Raw genomic sequence first — 22,332 nt, forward strand, 5'->3', positions numbered from 1 at the left:
CACGTTTAAGCTTCAGTTTAACCTTAAACTGAAGCTTAAACGTGTTCGACATTTCACACTCCTGGGTTGCTTTCTTCCATTTCCACGTTTAAGTTTCAGTTTAACCTTAAACTGAAACTTAAACTTCAACTTAAACGCCACTTTTTGAAAGGGGTTTCTGGGCCAAATATATTGAAGTTTAAGTTAGCATTTGAGCACAAACATTAACTTAAACGTATTATGGTATGAAACCCAATTGAATATCATGGTTTATGGGATTGGGCCTGAAGGATTGATGAGTCTGGAGCTTCAATTTGTTGAGTCTTGTGTCATTACTTGATTATCACTAAGTTGGTTCAATGAATGTTACAGAATTGGATCAGCAGCCTCATCAGGATTATGGATCATAAACCCAAAGCAAAAGGAAATCAGGGAAAGGCCTCAAAGCCCAAGAAACACAACAGAAGCTCAATTTAGAAAGTGTATAAATAGGATAGAATTTAAGTTGGTTGGCACTCACACTCGAAAAAGGATTGACACACGGAGAACTTTGGATCATTTTCTTTTAGTTTTGTAATTGAATTCAGAGCTATGACTCACTAAACCCCTTTCATTGGGTTAGGGAGCTCTATTGTAATTCAATGAATCAATAATAGTTTTATCTTCTTCTTCAATCTTTTCTCTTGAATTTTGTTAGAAAGCTTCTCGATCTAATTCCATTGGGTAGTTGTCTTGGGAAAGAAACTACCCATAATTGGAATCCTTCGGAACCTTGGGAAAGGAATGGAGGATTCATGCTAGAGAAGCTTTCTCACAGTGAATTGGATTGGGGTTTGGATGGATATTGTGACATGTAATCCTACCAAATTGTGGTTCATGAAACTGTGTGGTATAATCAGTGATCGAGCATCATCTCTTCTTATGAACATTTAAACCAAGGGATTGGGAATTTGTTTGTTTTTAGAGAGAATTGGTGAGCCAAGGGATTGGGATCCAATCATATAAGATTGCCAAGCAAATTCAATGAATGCATTGGTTGAGGAAGGGATAAAAGTTGTTTTGATTCGGAGATCTCAATATCTCCTAACACCAATGAACTCCCCATTTTTGATTTACCACTTTCTCTTTACATTCTGCAATTAAATTCATGCAATCACCCCATCCCTTTTAATTTCAGCAATTCAGCTTCTCGCTCTTTAATTCATGCAATTTTACATTCCGCAATTCTCATCTAAATCTTGATTCGCTTAACTAGAACATACTTCTAATCCGAATTGCTCACTCAACCAATCCTTGTGGGATTCGACCTCACTCTATTGTGAGTTTTTACTTGACGATAACCGGTGCACTTGCCGGAAGGAATTTTGCCGATCGTGCAATTTCCTAAATCGTAGCATATCAAGTTTATGCACATCAAGTTTATGGCGCCGTTGCCGGGGATTGGTTTTCGATTGACAATTCTCAAATTGGAAGTTAACTAGATTGAGCATTTTTCTTGCTTTGTTAATTCAGTTCAAGTTACTTGTTGAATTTTAATTTCTGCACTCTGTTACATGCTTTCTTTCTTTATGCCTTTAAATTCAAGCAACTAACTCACTGACTCACTAACTATTTGAATTAATTCCTCAACTGCTCTAACCATACTCTTCCATTAACCAAGAGTATTTCACTTGTTTGTTGCCTGTGCTGTGTTTTTGTATGACAGGTAGGAGAGGAGAGACATCAACTCCTCATTATACCGAACCAGAGAGGACCCTTCATAAACTTAGAAGGGAAGCAAGAGGGAAGAGAGTACTGGGAGAAGAAGAATCTGAAGGAGAATCTGAGGACAATTTTGTGGAAGCTCTAGATCTCAACATGGATAGAGAAGTTCACAACCATGAGAGAGCTGATGGAAACAATGCCATTCCCGAGAGGAGGGTTCTTGGTTCATACATAAACCCAACCTCTGGGAATTGTGGTAGCAGCATTCAGAAACCACCCATTCAGGCCAACAATTTTGAACTCAAACCACAGCTAATATCACTTGTGGAGGATCATTGTTCATTTGGTGGGAGTGCTAATGAAGATCCAAACCAACATCTCACAAAATTCCTGAGAATTTGCGACACTGTGAAGTCCAATGGAGTCCAGGAAGATACCTATAAACTGCTCTTGTTCCCATTTTCACTTAGGGACAAGGCATCTAAGTGGCTGGAATCATTCCCAAGGGGGAGCCTAACAACCTGGGATGAGGTGGAAAGCAAGTTTCTGGCACGTTTCTACCCCCACAAAAGGTCAATAGGCTTCGATCTGAGGTTCAGACTTTTAGACAACAAGATGGTGAAACTCTCTACGAGGCATGGGAGAGATTCAAGGATTTGACAAGGAAATGCCCACCAGACATGTTCCATGACTGGGTGCAATTGCATATTTTCTATGATGGACTTTCTTATGAATCAAGGAAGGCTGTAGACCATTCATCAGGAGGTTCATTGAACAGGAAAAAGACTGTGGAAGAAGCCATTGAAGTGATTGAGACAGTGGCTGAGAATGAGTACTACTATGCTTCAGAGAGACACAACACTAAGGGAGTCATGGAGCTGAACCATGTTGATACAATTTTAGCCCAAAACAAGGTGTTTGCCAAGCAACTAGCAGAGCTCACCAGGAAATTAGAAACAAAGCAAGTGGCTGCAATACACACACAAGATCAAGAGGAAGTAAGCACTGAAGGAGGTGATTGGGAAGAGGCCAACTATGTGGGAAACCAACAAAGGCAATCATATGATCCACATTCCAACACTTACAACCCAGGATGGAAAAACCACCCAAACTTTGGGTGGGGAACCAACAAACCCAACCACAAAACCACAAACCTTACAACCAAAACCAACATAACAAGTCCACTTACCAAAACTCCAACCAAAGATCATACCAAGCCACACAAAACACTTACTCCCAACCATCATATCATGGCCAAAATAATCAACCTACCCAACCTAATCCGAACCAACAATTTCAAGATCAATTAAACAGGATAGAAGGAATGCTTGCAACCATGAGTCAAGACATAACCGAATTGAAAGCCTTTAAGGAAGAAGTAAATTCTAACCTGCAAAACCAAGGAGCTGCCATCCAGAAGCTAGAAAATCAAATTGTGTATTTGTCTAAGCAAACCCCTGGGCCAAGCGTTTCTCATGCTGCCAAGGCTATTGCAAGGGAAGAATGTAAGGCCATAACCCTCAGAAGTGGAAAGAATCTAAAGGAGATCTCAAAGGAAACCACAGAGGATGAAGCAAAGGAAAATGTGAGAGACAAGGAACAAGGACAATCTTTTACACCGTCTGCAACAAAAGAAAAAGAAAAAGAGGTCCTGAAGCCTTATACACCTAAAGCACCATATCCTCAACGTTTGATGAAAAGTGAAAAGGATGGCCAATTCTCCAGGTTCTTGGAGATTTTCAAGAAGCTTCAAATCAACATTCCGTTTGCTGAGGCAATAGAGCAAATGCCACTCTATGCAAAATTCTTAAAGGAATTAATGACCAAGAAGAGAAGCTGGAGAAATGAGGAAACTGTGTTGTTGACTGAAGAATGCAGTGCCATCATTCAACACAAATTGCCTCAGAAATTGAAGGATCCAGGCAGTTTCCAAATCCCCTGCATCATAGGAGAAGTCATGGTGGAGAAGGCCTTGTGTGACTTAGGGGCCAGTATCAATTTGATGTCTCTAACAATGATGAGAAGAATGAAGATTGAGGAAGCCAAACCAACAAGAATGGCCCTCCAATTGGCAGATCGAACTTTTAAATTCCCTCATGGGATAGTTGAGGATTTGTTGGTGAAAGTGGGAGATTTTATATTTCCTGCTGATTTTGTGGTGTTAGATATGGAGGAAGAAGCCAAAGCTTCAATAATTCTGGGAAGACCCTTCCTGGCTACTGCTGGAGCCATCATAGATGTACAAAAGGGTGAACTCACTCTTAGACTACATGACGAGAAATCGGTGTTTAACGTATTCAAGGCAATGAGCTATCCATCAGAATCACTAAAGGAATGCATGAGGGTGGATGTAGTGGACATTGCAATACAAGAAACCTTTGAGGAAACAACAAAGGTAGTGGTAGAGGAGGAGTTCACCAAGGATATTGAAGTTAGTGACATCAACGCTGCTGAAACAACCATGCCAAGCATGCCGGAGAGAGTGAAAGAAGAGAAGGAAGCACTAAAACCTGAGCTCAAAGCATTGCCCCCTAATCTCAAGTATGCATACTTGGGTAGTGATGAGAGCCATCCTGTTATCATTAGCTCTGCCCTGAGCCAAGAACAGGAAGAAGAATTGATCAAGGTGCTACAAACTCATCAAGATGCCATTGGATGGACCCTAGCTGATTTGAAGGGGATAAGTTCATCCATATGCATGCATAAAATCTTGTTAGAAGAGGATGCTAGACCCTCCATTCAAGCTCAGAGAAGATTGAATCCCGTCATGAAAGAAGTGGTACAAAAGGAGGTCATGAAGTTATGGCAGGCAAGGGTAATCTACCCCATTTCTGATAGCCCATGGGTTAGTCCCATCCATGTAGTTCCCAAGAAAGGTGGCATAACTGTGGTGCCAAATGAGAGGAACGAACTCATACCCACAAGAACTGTCACTGGGTGGAGGATGTGCATAGACTACAGGAAGCTCAATGAAGCCACCAGAAAAGATCATTTCCCACTCCCATTCATGGATCAGATGCTTGAAAGGCTTGCAGGACATGCTTACTATTGCTTTCTGGATGGATACTCAGGCTATAATCAGATAGTAGTTGATCCTAGAGATCAAGAGAAAACATCATTTGTTTGTCCATATGGAGTTTTTGCTTATAGACGCATGCCCTTTGGATTGTGCAATGCACCTGCCACTTTCCAAAGATGCATGCTGTCCATCTTTTCGGACATGATTGAAAAATTTATTGAGGTTTTCATGGATGATTTTTCTGTGTTTGGAGATTCTTTTCCTAGCTGCCTACACCACCTTGCCTTGGTGCTTAAGAGATGCCAAGAGACCAACCTAGTATTAAACTGGGAAAAGTGTCATTTCATGGTCACAGAAGGAATAGTCCTTGGCCACAAAATCTCTAATAGAGGCATTGAGGTGGACAGAGCTAAGGTGGAACTCATTGAAAAACTACCTCCACCAAGTAATGTCAAGGCAGTTAGGAGTTTTTTGGGACACGCTGGCTTTTACAGAAGGTTTATTAGAGACTTTTCTAAAATAGCCAAACCTTTGAGTAACTTGCTTGTCTCTGATACACCCTTTGTATTTGATAAAAATTGCATGCTAGCCTATGAACTTTTGAAGCAGAAACTTTCCTCTGCACCTATCATTGCCCCACCTGATTGGAACTTACCTTTTGAACTGATGTGTGATGCATCAGACCTTGCTATTGGGGCAGTGTTAGGACAAAGGAAAGACAATTTGGTACATGTGATTTATTATGCCAGTAAAGTCTTGAATGATAACCAAAGGAATTACACAACCACTGAAAAAGAACTCTTGGCAATAGTCTTTGCATTTGAAAAATTTAGATCCTATCTCATTGGATCTAAAGTCATTGTCTTCACTGATCATTCAGCTTTAAAATACTTACTTGCTAAACAAGAATCCAAACCAAGACTTATTAGATGGGTTCTTTTGTTGCAGGAATTTGACATTGAAATCAAAGACAAGAAGGGTGTAGAGAACAAGGTGGCAGACCATTTATCAAGGATACCATGTGAAGAAGGAAGCGCACAAAGCACACATATAAATGAGTGCTTTCCTGATGAACAACTCATGGTAATTCACAAAGCACCCTGGTTTGCAGACATAGCAAACTTCAAGGCCACTGGGAGTTTGCCGTTGGAATTTAACAGGCATCAAAGGAAGAAATTGGTAAATGATGCCAAATACTTCATCTGGGACGAACCATACTTGTTCAAAAAATGTTCGGATGGCATACTCAGAAGATGCATATCAGAGGAAGAAGGAAGGGAAGTCTTATGGGACTGCCATGGCTCCACTTATGGAGGACATTTTGCAGGAGAAAGAACAGCAGCTAAGGTGTTGCAGTGTGGTTTTTATTGGCCCACTATCTTCAAAGATGCAAAGGAACTAGTGAAGCACTGCCATGAATGCCAGAAAGCGGGGAACCTGCCAAGAAGAAATGAAATGCCACAACAATTCATTCTGGAACTTGAATTGTTTGATGTATGGGGGATAGATTTCATGGGACCCTTCCCCACCTCATACTCAAATAATTACATTCTTGTGGCAGTAGACTATGTCTCCAAATGGGTTGAAGCAATAGCAACTCCAACCAATGATAATAAGGTAGTCATGAACTTCCTCAGAAAACACATTTTTTGCCGTTTTGGGGTTCCAAGAGCAATCATCAGTGATGGAGGAAGCCACTTCTGCAACAAACCATTAGAGGCATTGCTTCTAAAATATAGAGTCAAACACAAGGTAGCCACACCATACCATCCACAGACAAGTGGGCAAGCCGAAATATCTAATAGAGAACTCAAAAGAATCCTGGAAAAGACTGTGGGAACTTCAAGGAAGGACTGGTCGATTAAGCTAGATGATGCTCTTTGGGCATATAGGACAGCTTTCAAAACACCAATTGGAATGTCTCCTTACCAACTAGTGTATGGAAAAGCTTGCCATTTGCCACTGGAGTTGGAGCACAAGGCATTCTGGGCCTTGAAAATCTTGAACTTGGACAGCAAAGCTGCTGGAGAAAGAAGGATGTTGCAAATTCAAGAGTTGGAAAAATTCAGAGCTGAAGCTTATGAGAATGCCAAAATTTACAAAGAAAGAGCAAAGAAGAAGCATGACAGCAACATAGCCCCAAGGAAATTTGAAGAAGGACAAAAAGTATTGCTCTACAATTCTAGGCTGAAGCTATTTCCAGGGAAGCTAAAATCAAGGTGGTCTGGACCATTCCTTGTCACCAAGGTCTCCCAATATGGACAAGTAGAAATCATGGAAGAAAAGTCACAACGAACCTTCACTGTGAATGGTCAAAGACTCAAACATTACTTGGGAGATGTGGAGGAGAAGGACAAGGTTAAATATCACCTCAACTGAGGAAGACAACCGTCAAGCTAGTGACGTTAAAGAAGCGCTTGTTGGGAGGCAACCCAACCTGAGGTAATACCCCTTTGCTGTTTCTTTTATTTGTTTCAATAAAAAGGGTGAAGTAGTTTCTGTGCATTGCAAAGAATTAAGTTTGGTGTTTCACACCAAATAATGAATTCGTGGATCAATAATTCAAAGGGGAATGTGTGACTCTAAGTTTGGTGTTCCACCATAAAGATCAACTGAACATAACAACCTTTGAATTATATGAAAGGAACAACCATTCTAAGCAATCACAGAAATGCTTAAAATCCTTAGCAGCAACTTCATTCCAAGGAGAACTCAAGGATTCAAAGAACAGAGAAGTAAGTAGGAGACTAAGTTTGGTGTTCACACACCAACTTAAGACTCAGACACTTACCCATACATAGTTGAGCTAACCACTCAAGTGCTTGAGAAGCAAGCAACTTCATCACTCTTTGCAGGAAAGGAAACAAGAATCTTAAAGCATGAAGCAACAACTAGGAGAAGAAGGAGAAATCAAATTGTTTCCTGGCAACAAAGAGAAAACAAGGAATTTCACAAGGTGGTGCTGTTCCTTGACAATTCTTTAAAAAGGGCAAACAAAAGCATGCTTGTTCTGGTTTAAACTGTAATTGTTGAATCTTTCTGGAATGTGAAGTTTCTAGTATGTTTGTCTGTTTATTGCTTTGAATAAAGTGAATGCCTAGATGTTTGGATATAACTTCACCTTCTTAAACAAATGCTTGCCATGCTTGTTCTGTTTCCAAAAATAAAAGAAAAGTTTGAACAAAAGTAACTTGGCTCAATTAGTGACAAATCAAGTAGAATTAAGTGGTGGTATGCATGCTTGATTGTTTAGTCAGATCACTGGAAATAGAGTGTAGAATTATCATTTTTTGTGTAGAAATTGAAAACTGTCTATGGATCTTGATGAATAAATGTCTTTGGCCATGAAAAAGAAAGAAAAAGAAGAAGAAAAAGCCACTGAAAAAGGGCAACCAAAAAGCAAAAAAAAAATGAGAAAATAAGCTAGGCACCAATGGTTTGAACTTCTAAGACAAATGCCTGTGGTGTTTATGTATTAAGGATATGCTTGGATGAATAGGTTCTGAGGAGTGTTTCAACACTTGGTAACTTGGGTTAACTAACCCGGGATTATCAACCAAAAGTCCATTATCAAGAGCATCCTAATTACAAAACATTTAGTCACACAAAGAGGTGCTGGGCACCAATGTCTCAAGAAGAAATGTGAACTAAAATGCCTGTAGTGGATATGTGTAGTGCACTGATAAGAAAAAGAAAATGCCAAAGGCTTGTGCAACACATGACACTAAGCAAACAAGGAGCAAAGGAGCTCTAAGAAAAAGAAAAGAAAAACAAAGAAGAGAAAAGTGCCAAGGACATAAGAATAACAAGAGGCCATAGCAGTGTTTGATGGATGCAATGAAAAAGTGATAATCTTACCTGATAAGAATGAAAAAGTGATGCTGCAACTTTCTGCATAAAACCCTTCTGATGAACTTCAAATGCTTGCTAATATAGCCAATGTAATTGCTTTCTGTTTCATACTTTCTTCTCAAATAACTCAGGACTTGCTTAGGGACAAGCAAGTATTAAGTTTGGTGTTGTGATGCCAAGGCATCTTAGGCTAGTTTCACTAGCATTTTTTTGTTAGTTTTAGTTGTTTTATGCATTTTCTTGAGCTTAAAGTAACCAAGAATGGTTAAATGAATAACAAAGCAATGAACCATCCAAACAGTATGATTTTGATGCAAATTCCATGAGTTTTTAGTTATATTACTTGAATGCTATGAATGGAAGATTTCTCATGAAATTTTGCAAGACTTTGATGCAATTGTTTGGATGATTTCAGGGAAGAAGAGGCTAGGCAAGGAAGCAACAAAATCAATAAAGGAAGCTTGAATATCACATGTGGAGTTTAAGTTCCAGTTTAAGCCTAAACTGGAGCTTAAACGCCAGAATCATGAAGGCTAAGAAATGCTGGAACTGGCATTTAACCTCCAGTTTAACCTTAAACTGGAAGTTAAACGCCAGAATGAGAATTTCACCAAGGGAACATTTCCACGTTTAAGCTCCAGTTTAACCTTAAACTGGAGCTTAAACGTGTTCGACACAATTTCTCACCAGGAAGCATTTCCACGTTTAACCTCCAGTTTAACCTTAAACTGGAGGTTAAACGCCAGAAGTAAGAAAGGCACCAGGAGCATTCCACGTTTAAGCTCCAATTTAACCTTAAACTGGAGCTTAAACGTGTTCGACTATTTCTCTCCTCCAGGGTTGCTTTCTCATTTCCACGTTTAAGCTTCAGTTTAACCTTAAACTGAAGCTTAAACGTGTTCGACTATTTCTCTCCTCCAGGGTTGCTTTCTCATTTCCACGTTTAAGCTTCAGTTTAACCTTAAACTGAAGCTTAAACGTGTTCGACTATTTCTCTCCTCCAGGGTTGCTTTCTTCATTTCCACGTTTAAGCTTCAGTTTAACCTTAAACTGAAGCTTAAACGTGTTCGACATTTCACACTCCTGGGTTGCTTTCTTCCATTTCCACGTTTAAGTTTCAGTTTAACCTTAAACTGAAACTTAAACTTCAACTTAAACGCCACTTTTTGAAAGGGGTTTCTGGGCCAAATATATTGAAGTTTAAGTTAGCATTTGAGCACAAACATTAACTTAAACGTATTATGGTATGAAACCCAATTGAATATCATGGTTTATGGGATTGGGCCTGAAGGATTGATGAGTCTGGAGCTTCAATTTGTTGAGTCTTGTGTCATTACTTGATTATCACTAAGTTGGTTCAATGAATGTTACAGAATTGGATCAGCAGCCTCATCAGGATTATGGATCATAAACCCAAAGCAAAAGGAAATCAGGGAAAGGCCTCAAAGCCCAAGAAACACAACAGAAGCTCAATTTAGAAAGTGTATAAATAGGATAGAATTTAAGTTGGTTGGCACTCACACTCGAAAAAGGATTGACACACGGAGAACTTTGGATCATTTTCTTTTAGTTTTGTAATTAAATTCAGAGCTATGACTCACTAAACCCCTTTCATTGGGTTAGGGAGCTCTATTGTAATTCAATGAATCAATAATAGTTTTATCTTCTTCTTCAATCTTTTCTCTTGAATTTTGTTAGAAAGCTTCTCGATCTAATTCCATTGGGTAGTTGTCTTGGGAAAGAAACTACCCATAATTGGAATCCTTCGGAACCTTGGGAAAGGAATGGAGGATTCATGCTAGAGAAGCTTTCTCACAGTGAATTGGATTGGGGTTTGGATGGATATTGTGACATGTAATCCTACCAAATTGTGGTTCATGAAACTGTGTGGTATAATCAGTGATCGAGCATCATCTCTTCTTATGAACATTTAAACCAAGGGATTGGGAATTTGTTTGTTTTTAGAGAGAATTGGTGAGCCAAGGGATTGGGATCCAATCATATAAGATTGCCAAGCAAAATTCAATGAATGCATTGGTTGAGGAAGGGATAAAAGTTGTTTTGATTCGGAGATCTCAATATCTCCTAACACCCAATGAACTCCCCATTTCTGATTTACCACTTTCTCTTTACATTCTGCAATTAAATTCATGCAATCACCCCCATCCCTTTTAATTTCAGCAATTCAGCTTCTCGCTCTTTAATTCATGCAATTTTACATTCCGCAATTCTCATCTAAATCTTGATTCCGCTCAACTAGAACATACTTCTAATCCGAATTGCTCACTCAACCAATCCTTGTGGGATTCGACCTCACTCTATTGTGAGTTTTTACTTGACGATAACCGGTGCACTTGCCGGAAGGAATTTTGCCGATCGTGCAATTTCCTAAATCGTAGCATATCAAGTTTATGCACATCAAGCGTCAGTCACGAGTACGCGTGACTACTCACATGCTTCCAGCACAGTGGTCTCACAACTTTCTGTCCAATTCACCAATAACGCCGATTTTTCATTCGACGCGTACGCATAGATTGGTAAAAACGCAAGGGACGCGTAAGCGTGAGTCACGCGTACGCGTGGGTCTGGCCTTCCACCTAGCACCCCTTCCGCGTCGTTCCATCACAACTCTCTGTTCATTTTATTAATATTGCGAACCTGCATGTGACGCGTGCGCGTCATCGACGCTTACGCGTCGATCGCAGTTTTTTTTTACAACTAAACCATGAATTAAACGAAATAAACATATCTAAAAACAACAAAAAAATCTAACTTATTACTAATATAAATAAAAGGGAAATTAGAAAGAATCTACCATGGTGGGGTGTCTCCCACCTAACAATTTTAGTTAAAGTCCTTAAGTTGGACATTTGGTGAGCTCCTTGCTTATTAAACTCAAAACCCAAAAAGATACAATCTCATAACCAATTATAAGTACACTTTCCTATAATTCCTTGAGAGACGACCCGAGGTTTAAATACTTCGGTTTCTTTTTATTGGGTTTGCTTTAGTGACAAACAAATTAAATTTGATTGAGGTTTAATTGTCGGTTTAGATCTATACTTGCAATGCAATTATTTTTGTGAAATTCTTTACCGACGATTTTTCCTCCATCATTCACCATCCACAAAACTCAATCCATTACCCACAAGAGTCATACCACTTTCAGAACACACAACCACAAAACAACCAACTCCATTTACAAGCCAACCCCTACCAACCATCATAACCTACACAACCTCCTTTAGATAGACTTGCTAGGATGGAACTCATCATTGAAGAACTCAAAAGAAGTAGAGAAGAAGATAGACTTGCTAGTATAGAACTCCTCCTTGAATAAATGATAAAGATAAACGAAGAGGAGAAAATAGTAAAAAGGGAGCATGAAGAAAAATTGAGACTGATAGCACAATCTTATTCTGAAGAACAATTCATTGAAGAGCTGAGATCACAAAAAGAGACCACCTCACTCTCTCCGGAAACAGAGGAGTTCATTCAACGGTCAAGAACAAGGGAGGAATCGGAAGAACAAGAAAAAGAGGCATCCATACCAAGTGATATTCCTATGAAGAAGGAGGAGGTTGTGAGGGTATACAAGCCTAAAGCTCTATACCCACAGAGGCTACTAGGGGTGACAAAGGAACATGCAAACTCACTCCCAAAAGACTCAATGCAACATCATGAGGAAAAAAGGGAGGAAGTCAATCAAGGGAGTCCACACTCCAATGAAACAGAGAGTTGCATAAAGAGTGAGTTCATTGAATCACTAATTCAAGAAGCTCTTGATGAAGATGATCCTCTAACTATCCAACAACACCCATGTTTTGATATCAAAGACGTGAAGGCATAAAGACAAGCACCAAAAGGAGGATTGTGACCGAAAAACAAAGGATCATATCCATGAAGAAGAGAAGGTCAACCAAAAGCCATCCCACCCCACCCCAACAAGCAAGTGCAATCAAGCAAATCACAAAAGAAAGCTTGCTGGGAGGAGGCACTCAAAACAAGGGGCAGTAGCTGGTTCCTCTTTCCACTTGAGGTCATTCCTGTTAATAAACTGGAAGAAGAGGAAGAAGTTCATGAACAGAATGTCAACCTAATGATAGTAAAAGAGTGCTTGTTGGGAGGCAACCCAACCAGAGGTAGTTTTTCTTTTCCTAGTTATTTCAATTAAAGAGTTAAGTAGATTTCTCTGTATTGCAAGGAGCTAAGTTTGGTATTGTACACCAAAACAATTTAAAGGGTGAATGTGGGATTCTAAGTTTGGTGTTCCACTAAAGATTTCATTAAAAGCACATTTCAACCCTTAGTATTAGTAGTCGCTGACTCCAAACAATCAGGGAAACTACTTAACAATTGTTTGCTTTTTGGTTCATAGTTGTTTTATTAATAACAGCACCTGAAGTTTTCTTGCATGTATATAATTCACTGCATAGAGCAAGTAACTAAGTTTGGTGTTTACACACCAAATTAAGTTTAGAAAATCACAAGCATACATGCATGCTAACAATCTCTCAAGTGCTTGACGAACGGGTTTCAGCTGGTAAAGAATGTCACAAATAAGTTCTTGTTGCCAGTATAGTTTCTAAACCAACAAAGAATCCTTTCGTACAAAAATTTGTTTGTCACTAAAGCAAACCCAATAAAAATAATAACCGAAGTATTTAAACCTCGGGTCGTCTCTCAAGGAATTGCAGGGAAGTATGATTTATTATTGGTTATGGAAAAGTTATATCCTTGGGTTTTTGAGAGTTTGAACAAGGAATGTAAATAATGAGAAAATAAACTAATAACTAAATGAATTCTTGGCAAGATATGAGAATTGGACATCCTATCCTAGTTATCCTTATCAATCGTGATGAGAATTGTTCATTGCTCCCACTTCGTTAACCTCTAACTATGAAGGTAAGTCAAATTGATAAATCAATATGAATCTTCAAGTCCTAGTCAACTCCCAAGGAAAGACTAGAGTTAGTGGGATTCAAGTCAATTAACGACCTTTAATTATCAATCAAGAAAGGAGTTTGATAACTCAAGCGTCTCCAATTACTCAATTCAAGCTAAGAATGTAAAAAGCTAAATTAAAATCATAAATATGAAATACCTCAAATTGCATTAAATAAAGAATTCAAATCTAACATGGAGTTCATAAACCAAATTGGAAAAATAAATAAACTTGAATGCTAGGATAATTAAAAGTAGAAGAGAAATTAAATTAAAGGAACATTGAACCTGGAATTGAGAAGAAATAAACCTAAACTAAGAGAAATCCTAAAACCTAGAGAGAGGAGAGAGCCTCTCTCTCTAGAAAACTACATCTAAAACCAAAATTGTTGTGAATTGATGAATGGATTCCGTTCTCCAATGATTCCCCCATTCTGCAGCGTCTATTCTGTGTTCTCGGGCTTGGAATTGGGCCAAGAAGGAGCCCAGAAATCACCCCCAGCGCTTTCTGCAACTTTCTGCACGTGGCGCATGTCACGCGTATGCGTCAGTTACGCGTGCGCATCATTTGGCGAATTTCCTTGTCACGCGTACGCGTCGGTCACGAGTACGCGTCGCTCGTCTTCTGCGCTAGGCACGCATACGCATCACCCATGCGTGCGCGTCGCTGCCCGTTTCTCAAATACTTCATTTTTCACGTTCCTTACACTTTTGCATGTTTCCTTTCCATCCTCTAAGCCATTCCTGCCTTATAAAACCTGAAAACACTCAACACACAGATCACAGTATCGAATGGTAATAAAGAATAATTAAAATTGACAGTTTAAAGGCCTAAGAAACATGTTTTCAATTATATCACAGAATAAGGAAGGAATTGTAAAACCATGCAAATTATATGAATAAGTGAGCAAAGAGTTGATAAAAATCACTCAAATTAGCACAAGATAAACCATAAAATAGTGGTTTATCAATCTCCCACACTTAAACATTAGCATGTCCTCATGCTCAACTCAAGAGAAACTGAAAAAGAGTGAAGGCAGATTGGTGGGACTTATGCAATGCAATCTATCTAAATGCAAGCTACCTACATGCATCATGCAATTCTAATTACTATATATATATATATATATATATATATATATATATATATATATATATATATATATATAAGCATACATGTTGTTAAATTGAGTCAGATTTTCAAAGAATCATATATGCACAACCAAGGACTCAGTCATATTAAAACACATTCATAATTGAGTTGAATTAATCAAAAGAGTACACAAACTTGCAAGACAAGTAATGATCAAATATGGACATATGGAAATGAGCCATTGAACCCTCACTGGAATTGTATATACACTCTAGTCACTCAGTGTTTGGGGTTAAACCACTCAAATCTCTTCTAATCATGCTTTCTAAAACTTTGTTCTTCATCTAACCAATCAATAAATATTTAATGTACAAATGGAAACATCATGAGGTCTTTTCAAGGTTGTAATGGGGTTAAGGCAAGGGTGAGGATATATGTATGGCTAAGTGAGCTATAAATTGAATCTCTGATTAGTCTAAGTCCTCACCTAACATACATACACTCTATGTATCTTCTAAAATCATGCCTAGCTACCCATAATTCCCACTTTTGCATCACACACTCATGTACCAAATTATCTTTAATTTTGTCACATGTGCATTGATTATTAAACTTAGCATTGGGGTAATTTTGTCCCCTTATTTAATTACTTATTTATTTATTTTTTGTAAAAATAAATATAACATATCAATGCATATGGTGTGTTAATTGTTTTGGTCTCACATGAGTATGCACCCAAATTCTCAATATTTTATCAATAAAACTCAATACTTTCTTATCAACCCAAGTTCCAACGGTTTCCCATACTTATTTGATACCAATCTCTATCTTAAGCTAACCAAAGATTCAATTTGGGATAATTAATTTGTTTTTCCATTTAAGGCTAGTGATGTGGTGAAATTACAGAATAAATGGGGATTAAAAGGCTCAAAGTGGCAAACAAGGTTGATTGGAAGGGTAGGCTATTTGGGATAAGTGAGTTAATGACAAATAATGGCCTCAATCATATGCAAGCATATAAATACACTAAACAGTGGACATACAGAATGGAACAAAGTAAAGTCTGCAATTATAGTGAAGGAACACACAAGAATAAAATATTATGGTCAAATAATATAACCATGCAATTAAGCTCGAAAACTCACAGGTTGTGTGTTCTTTGGCTCAAAAACCATATTCCAATTAAGCCCACTCATGCAAGTTACTAAGAGGGTTTAACTCAATTCAATGTGAATCTTAAATGCCTTTCCTAAAAATAAATATATTCCTTGAAAATGTCATCAATTGACCAACACTTATTACTATATATACTAACTGAATTGTTGTGACTATGAAAACTAAAAGTTTTTAGTTTACTCTCTATTTTCAATCAAACCAAATTCTCATATGCTAAACGGGTAAACTAAGCTGAATAGTCCATATTTTTCTATATCACAACTAATAAACTAAGAGTGCAATTTAAGCTAAATATCTTAGATATATACAGCCCAAAGTGCAAAATGTAACAAAGTAAAAATAAGCAAAAGTACAATAAAAGAAAATGTGCAAGTACTGAAAGGAAAATAAGATAAAATAAAATAAAATAAAGCAAAAATACAAAATAAAGCAAAAATAGGATAAAAGATATGAAATAGTTCACCAAAATAAAATTCGCCAGAGATGGCGACCTCCCCACACTTATATCATAGCATCGTCCTCGATGCTTTCAGTCAAGCCTGGTGCGAAGGATCATCGCCTGTAACTCCGTCGTCTCCGGTCGAGGGGTGTGCTGCTGGCTCTGAATGTGATGGCTCTGCAGGTGCCTGTGGCTCTGCTGGCTCTGTGGGCTGCTCAAGCTGTGGCTCATCGTGCTAGGACTCCTGGTGTGCATGCTGCTGGTCATCCACCTGTGCCTCCTCCTCTTACTCATCCTCCTTCTCCTCAGAGGGCTCCGATGGCGTGTCAGGCTCGGAGGGGATGTCAATATGTCCCGAACTGATCATCAGCTTCAGATGCTCGTAGCATCGCTTACTGTGACGCTCAGACCGCTCATAACGCCACTAGTTACGGCGCTCCATCTGATCCAGGCACTCAAAGAGGCGGTGTACCAGAAGGTAGACTGGCTGTGAAGCGGATGATAGTACTGTGGATGTGGGTGGTGCAGCAGACATTGAGGGTGTTGTGGATACTGAAGGTGCTGTGGAGGATGTGGCCGCATCAGTAGAGGCAGTAAGAGAGGGTGGTCTGTGGCCTAGAAGGCCGAACCGCTTGCCGTGCGAGATGATCTTCTTGCATTCGGCAACTGGTGGCTTCTCATCCTCACGTTCCCATGGCACCTCAGCTCGGCGGGCCATCTGGGTAATCAGATAAGGAAATGCTAGAGTGCCTCGAACATGAACTCTAGCCATGTACTTCCTGATGAACCGTGGGAGATATAGTTCCTTGCCTTCCATAACGCACCAGATGAGAATGATCATAGCAGGCGGCACCTCTGACTCGTGAATGCTCGGCATAACATTGTTACTTAGGATTTGCTGCCATAGCCGAGCCTCATCATTAAGATAGATAATCCTAATGCCCTTAGGATTTACCGTCGACTTACCCACAACCCAGGGAACAGCAGGATCAATGGCTATGGTGCGCTTCATAGCATCCCAATCAAAGCTCATAAACCTCATGGATTCCTCAGCCTTCTGATAACCATCTGGCTCGTTTGATTTAGGCTGGAAATGGAGGATATCTTCAATGGCCTCCTCAGTAACCAAAATCTGTTTCCCTCTTAGCTGTACTGCATCCAGGGTCGTCTTGTAATAGTTGTAGTAGAATTCCCAGACCCAGGATGCATTAACCTCTGTCAATTTTCTCTCTAGAAAGAACCAGCCTCTCTGTTTGATCTTTTCTATAATGTACTGCTGTAATTCAGTTGGTATTCTAAGGGTCTTTTCCAAATATAGGTGCCTCTTATCCACAAAGACCGGAAATTTCAGTTCACAGTAGCGATTTGCAAACTTGATTGGGTCAGTTGCAGGCACTAGTTAATCTTTTTTTTCCTGTGGAGTGAAGTTCTTCTCACGCCAGGAATCATCCCGAAGAATATCTGATAGAGCCACAGATGATTGGCCTCTTTTCCTCTTACCCGTGGTGGCCTTAGTCTTACCCTTTTCTTTTGGATCAGACATCCTGAAAAATAGAAATTCCAGGATACAGATTAACAAATAAAGCAGGGAAACAAATAGACAATTAATGGGAAAGCATAACAAGCAGTGGATAGGGAAAAGAGGAACGAAAGCTAAAGTAAGTTGTGCAAAACCAGTAAGTAATCATAAAGCAAAACAAAACAGTTGGCTATGTCCCAAAGTCCAGTAAACAGTTTGGATTTCCTATGAATTCAGTAATGAGTAAAAGCACCAAAACCATATGTAAAAACAGAAGAATTAAGCATAAGATCCAACAGCAATGAGCTTGTATTCCATAATCAATCAAGCATTGGGTACCATCAATGGCAATGTCAAATGCACATGGGAGGAAACCAAAATAATGACGGAGGTGCATACCGAATGAATTATGGAATGAATTCGGCGAAAAGAAAATTTATCAAGGTAAAAATAGTGCCAAATTCAATCCACAATGTGCAACTGAATAGCCCTACAACAAAAATTGTTTCGAAAATTTCGGTAGCAACCCGGCAGTAATTGAGGTGTTCCCGAATTAAACAAGCAGCAAAAACTCATATGGATTCAAAGCAGTGCAAAAAAGAGCATCAATCAGCATGTTATATGAACTTAGAGTAACAATGGCAATTCGCAGTCAACCAGCATCAAACAGCAGTCAAATAGCAAAGCAAATTAAGAATCAGATAATTCAAACAGCAGGAACGGAGCACTTATCAGACCTAAATCCACTAACCACAACCTAGCAACCTAACCACCTAAAATCCACTAAGAACATGCAATTCTAACTATCCTAATTTGAACAAAAAGTAAATATGCAAACTGACTTAAGTGAGCAGAAAATGAAATGGAAATGCAGGTGTGGAGACATGGAAACCTGGGGAAGGTATGGTACTAGAATCGGAAAGGAAGGGGGAGAGGAGTGGCACGGCGGCGAGGTGGTAGTGGCACGGCGGCGCTGCTGCTATCCGCGGTGGCTTGGTGAAGACAGGGGGTTGAGAAGGGATATAAGGAGGAGAAGAGAAGAAAGAAGGAGGGAGAAGAAGGGGCAGTGTTAGTGGCGGTTCTGGGGTTGCCGGCGGTGGCTACGGTGGGGGTTTGGTGGTGAGGGTCGGTTGCTGTGATGGAGGTTTGAGGGAGGAGAAGGAAAATGGAACGTTGAGGGAGGAGGGAAGGAGGCACGCGAGTGAGCTAGTGTTCTCGCGTCAGGGGGGTTATAAAATCAAATCCATGCGTTGATGAACACGAATTGTTACCGGTTCGGAATTCCTCCAAATAATTCCATTGTAAGTATAGTCCAAACCGATAGTCAATCCTCACATCAAATTAAAATATTGAGTTTTGTCACAAAGAACAAACCCCAAATGAAAATTAACCGGAGTATTCGGACTCCCGGTCGTCTCACGAAGAGTTGCAATGAAGTGATCAATTATTGGCTATGAATGGGTAAGGGGGTTTTTGGTTGATATTGGGACACTAAAATCAATGACAAGAAAAGTAAATGAGGCAAGTAATAAAGAAAACAATTAATAAAGAGAGACATTCATGGCAATGAATTGAGATCATAGGCTTTCCATCCAAGTCATGCAATGATTAATTCATCTTATTTAGTTAACTCCAATAAATAGGGAGAATATCAAACAAGACTAATTAATCATGTCACAAATATAAACAAGAATTTATCTCATTACGTCAACTCCAACAAATAGGGAGAAAGTCTAATGAGACTAGCTAATCTCAATCCAAAAGTCCTAACCAACTTACTAATTAAATTAGCAAAAGATTAGCGTCAATGGAAACAATACTAGCTAACAACTCTAGATCGCCAACATAAGTTGGGTTTTCATGACTCAAGATTGCCTAATTACTCTTTCCAAGCCAAGAATGCTCAAAATCTACTCTAACATCATTCCAAGCATTTGATCAAACACTTGGAAGGCATAAAAGGAAAGCATGATGAATGTGTAAGAAATAATAAATCTACCAACTACCAATTGCATTAAAAGTAAATCAACACTCAAATCATCAATAAAAAGAAACATCAACATCAAATTGTATTAAAAGAAATCTAAATTCAACATGAGTGCATGAACATAAAAGAGAGCATACAAGCAAAATTAACATTACAAACTAAAAGAATGAAAGTGTAGAAGCAAGAATTCATAGAAGAAACAAGATGAGAACATGTAATTAAACCTAGATCTAAGAAAAATTAACCTAACCTAATTCTAGAGAGAAGAGGGAGCTTCTCTCTCTAGAAAACTAACTAAAGGCTCATGTTGTCTAAACTAATTGCTCCCTCCTTTTGCCCAAGCTTGAATTCTGTATGAAATAGCATTAGAAATGAGTTGGGTTGGGCCCAAAGTGCTTCAAAAATTGCTGGGGGCGATTTCACCTTAGTGGGCCACGGCAGAATCGATGCGCACGCGTACATGGCGCGTGCGCGCCCCTTATTGCAAAGCAACATATAACAAATTTTATATCATTTCGAAGCCCCGGATGTTAGCTTTCCAATGCAACTGGAACCGCCTCATTTGGATCTCTGTAGCTCAAGTTATGGTCGATTGAGTGCAAAGAGGTCGGACTTGACAGCTTTACGGTTCCTTCATTTCTTCATGAGTTCTCCCACTTTGCATGCTTTTCTCCTCACTTATTCCATCCAATACTTGCCCTATGAACCTGAAATCACTCAAAAAATACATCAAGACATCGAATGAAATTAAAGTGAATTAAAATTACCAATTTTAGGGCCTAAAAAGCATGTTTTCACATTTAAGTACAATTCAAGGGAGAATTGCAAAACCATGCCATTTCATTGAATAAATGTGAGAAAAGGTGATAAAATCTCCCAAATTAAGCACAAGATAAACCACAAAATCGGGGTTTATCAAATCTTCCCACACTTAAACTAAGCATGTCCTCATGCTAATATCAAGAAATAAGCAAAGGGGTATCGACATTTATTCAATGCAAACTAACTAAATGCAATCTATCTATATGAATGCATCCACTTGGTCAAAACAAGTCAACTTCCAAAAAAAACATAATTAAGTACAAGGGCTAAAGCCATAACAGTCAAATCAAATCCACAATTGAATTGAATTATTAAAAAGATTTTCCAAACTTGCAAGAAAAGATGATCATGGGTGGAAGCATGTAATTGAGCAATCGAACCCTCACCGGATGTGTATCTGCTCTAGTCACTCAAGTGTATGGGGTTGATTCACTCAATTCTCCCCTAATCATGCTTTCCAAGATTTGTTTTTCATCTAACAATCAACAATTAATTCATGTATGCATACAAATATCATGAGGACTTTCCCATAGGTTGTAATGGGGCTAGGGTAAAGGTAGGATGCATGTGGTCAAGTGGGCTTGAGATTTGAATCTTTGATTAACTTAAACTTTTCACCTAACCTATGACAACCTATACAATTCTAAACAAATCTAACTACCCATTCTTTACTTTTTCACACACTCATGCATTCTCTTTTTGATCACCACCCATATATGCATTGACTTTTATTGAACTTTGAACTTTGGGGCATTTTTGTCCCCTTTTTATTGTAATTCTTTTTTTTTCTTATATATATATATATATATATATGTATGTATTTTCTTTTTGTTTTTCTCATTTTTTTTTGTTTTTATTATTTTTTTTCAACTAAAATATATACAAGAACATCAATGCATATGGTTTACACATGATTAATACATGAGTATGTACCCAATTCCCAAGATTTTTCAACAAACACACTTTTATCTTTACCCTATGTTCCCAACTTCCCAAAATCAAATGATAAACACTCTCTCTAGCCTAAGCTAATCAAAGATCCAAATTAAGGGATATTTATTGTTTTTCACTTAGGCTTGTAATGTGCTACACTTAAGAACAAATGGGTTAAGCATAGGCTCAAATTGGTTATCAATGGAAGATAAAAGGTATGCTATTTGGGTAAGTGAGCTATTTGAACGATGGCCTCAATCATATAAATGCATGTATACACAAAATAATGGACATATAGAATTAAACAAATCAAAGATTACAATCATAGGAAGAGAATAATGCACACAAGAATGAAAATAAGTGGTTATATATGATGTAACCACACGGTTAGGCTCAAATCTCACATGCTTGTGTTCTTAGCTCAAAAATCATGTTCCACAAAGTATATAATTCAAGCAAGTTCTAAAAAAAATTTTTTTCAATTGGGTGCCCTATAGATAAAATCCTTGGAAGATATCATGATTTTGACTAAGCTTAATATATACATATGCAATGCAACCAAAAATCCTAAAAGACCTAAAAATGAAATGCAAAAGTATTGGGATTAGAAACTTGTCACCCAAAAATGCCGAGCGGTCGGACGACCTCCCCACACTTAAAAGTTTGCACCGTCCTCGGTGCACTCAAAGATGAACAAGGGGGTACGGCGACTTTCCTAATTGCTACCTTCAGTTGGTAAGTCAATCGATGCTGCGTGTTCTTCTCCCACTTCCATTTTTGCTTATGATGACTCATCCTGAACATAGAAAACAGGAGATAATAAGACAAGTAAATGCATAAGAAAGGAAGCATGGATTGTTGGAAT

The 22,332-nt window shown here is 38.7% G+C and overlaps 1 non-coding gene across 1 annotated transcript; it reads right to left on the bottom strand.

Annotated features, from left to right (window-relative positions):
- Positions 1-2,261: 2,261 nt before the first annotated feature.
- Positions 2,262-2,365, bottom strand: LOC112780597 (small nucleolar RNA R71). Its single transcript, XR_003191421.1, has one exon. It is a non-coding gene; the product is annotated as a small nucleolar RNA R71 (small nucleolar RNA).
- Positions 2,366-22,332: the final 19,967 nt, after the last annotated feature.

This window comes from Arachis hypogaea, chromosome 19 (assembly GCF_003086295.3).
Source record: "Arachis hypogaea cultivar Tifrunner chromosome 19, arahy.Tifrunner.gnm2.J5K5, whole genome shotgun sequence".
NCBI lineage: Eukaryota > Viridiplantae > Streptophyta > Magnoliopsida > Fabales > Fabaceae > Arachis > Arachis hypogaea.